This window comes from Mus caroli, unplaced genomic scaffold, assembly GCF_978045245.1.
Source record: "Mus caroli unplaced genomic scaffold, Mus_caroli_1 scaffold_15, whole genome shotgun sequence".
Lineage (NCBI taxonomy): Eukaryota > Metazoa > Chordata > Mammalia > Rodentia > Muridae > Mus > Mus caroli.
In genome coordinates this window covers 101,141,358-101,143,881 of record NW_028227270.1, presented here as the reverse complement: position 1 = coordinate 101,143,881, position 2,524 = coordinate 101,141,358, and the positions used below count along the sequence as shown (strand labels likewise).

General features: G+C 46.8%; 1 pseudogene; it reads left to right on the top strand.

Moving 5' to 3' along the window:
- Positions 1-589: 589 nt before the first annotated feature.
- On the top strand, positions 590-1,051 carry LOC110308313 (large ribosomal subunit protein eL27 pseudogene; annotated as a pseudogene).
- Positions 1,052-2,524: the final 1,473 nt, after the last annotated feature.

Here is a 2,524-nt window from a genome sequence, read left to right as displayed (position 1 = left end):
GGAATGTTTTGTAATTATTACATCTTTTTAATGAATTGTCCATTAATTGATATGTATTGGGCCCTCTTCATTTCTTCCGGTGAATTTTGATTTGAAGTCTGTTGATCATATATCAGAATAGCAATGCCAGCTTGTTTTCAGTTTCTATTTCAAAACATACACTTCTGTTGAAGGAAATCACATGGGTCAAAGAAAAAGCACGAAATATTGGAGAAGCTTCTGTCTTGATCTTCAAAAATTTGAAACACCCAATTATTTGAGGGAAATGAAAGAGATGGTTGAAGTTGTGGATTCTTGGCTATGTCTTAATAGTGGTACTGAGTCTCTATTGAGCAAGTATCTGATGTCTGTAAGAACTGGCTTTTCTGTGCTATTTTCAATCCATAGCAGAGAGCCTTACTTTTGCTTTCTGAGTGCTAGGTAGGTTTTCTCATTCTGAAAAGATTCCCCAGATCATACTCCTTGGGGTTACTGTTTTTATCGAGGGGTGTCTCCCAGATGTACTGAGATTTTAGATGTCATGGATACCACTGGACATTCAGAGTTCTTGGGCTTCACATCAGTGAATAAAAGCACTATAGTGGCTGGGTGCGGGCTGCCTGCTGTCGAGATGGGCAAGTTCATGAAACCCGGGAAAGTGGTGCTGGTCCTGGCTGGACGCTACTCCGGACGCAAAGCCGTCATCGTGAAGAACATTGACGATGGCACCTCAGACCGCCCTTACAGCCATGCCCTGGTGGCTGGAATTGACCGCTATCCCAGGAAAGTGACAGCTGCCATGGGCAAGAAGAAGATCGCCAAGCAATCCAAGATCAAGTCCTTTGTGAAAGTTTATAACTACAACCACCTCATGCCCACAAGGTACTCTGTGGATATCCCCTTGGACAAGACTGTTGTCAACAAGGATGTGTTCAGGGACCCAGCTTTGAAACGCAAGGCCAGGCGGGAAGCCAAGGTCAAGTTTGAGGAGCGATACAAGACAGGGAAGAACAAATGGTTTTTCCAGAAGCTTCGCTTTTAGGTATATTTTTGTTTTGGTCATTAAAAGTTAAAAAAAAAAAGCGCTATAGTTTGATCCACTGTTGGCCTCAGGCTATTAAACTTCAGGGTTAGTTCTGCTAATAATATGTGTACTTGACCACCAAGGCACGGCTTTCTTTTCCTATATGCTTCCTAGATTGAGACATGCCAACTGCCACCTTCACCTTTCAGTGTGTCAGTAGGTAGTCCTCCTGCTCGGCACAGTTATTTCTATGGATTTTCCTTCACTCAGGGCTGGTGGCAGGCAAAACTCCCTAACCTACAAGTATCTCTGAAGGGTTGTAGGCCCGCATCTGCTTCACCACCTGTCCTTATCCCATGCAGCCACTAGTGCAGGTGCTGGGTTGTAGGGAAGTGCCAATGCAACACTGCAGGGGTGGGAAAGTGTAGTATGAGATATGGGAAAGGCAGAGCTGGCTTGTGACAAGGCCAGGGCCAGGACGGTGGGGTTCTCAGACTCTTGGAAATCCAGGCACTGCTGGGAGTCGCAGAAGAACAGAGGACAGTCAGGAGCCCTTAGGCTGGGGACAGCATCTAGCCCGGGTAGGGGGGAAGACACAGGATGGAATGCTCTAGCTTGCCCCATTGGGATGATTATTCTTACCTTGGTGGAGGCAGGCTGGGTGGCTGTGGCTCTGTAGGCAAAGGCCTTCTTCATGGCTGTCCACAGTGGATCTTGGTGAAGAGAGACAGTCCATGGTTCCAGACAATTTATTGTCATGGCAGAAAACGGATGTGTAAAACCATACCCCACTTCTCAGGGTGGGTCAAAGATTAAATACCTTTTGCAGGGAGGAATGTCTGGGAAGGGAAGCTTACTGGATAAACCCTCTGAGCTTCTAGGTACCTTATTAACATGGAGAACGCTGTCTTGTGCCTCTCTGACCATAGAACATGCTTCTTTTCCCACTGGCTTGGTCTGAGATGTTAGGGATGCCTCATCTACACATGGAAGGGCTTGGGGTTCTATGTGACTGATGACCACAAATCTCTCTATGGGTGGGGCTGTGGCTACATGACAGGGTCCTGGTGCTGGGAGCAGGTGAAGCTCCTACTGTCCCTTCAGGGTCTCCTTTAGCTCAACCTTACCAGGCTTCCTCTCATGGCCCACCACGCCACATGGTCCCTGACCCAGGATTCCTGTGTAGGATGGTGTTCAGCAATTTGTTCTCTCTCAAAATAGTCTCTGAACACTGCCATCCGACAAAATGGGCTTTCTTTCTACTTCTGACCTTCCTGAAAGGAAATCATCATCTCAGAAAAACTTGCTAAAGAATTGGGACCTAACACCAATCTTTGACACTATTGATGATACTCTGTTATGCTTGCACTCAGGAGTCTAGCATGGTTGTCCTCTGAGAGACTTCACCCAGCAGCTGACTCAGACAGATGCAGATGCCCACAACCAGTGGATGGAGCATGGGGACTATTATGGAAGAATAGGAGGAAGGATTGTGGGCCCTGAAGAAGAAAGTAACTCCGT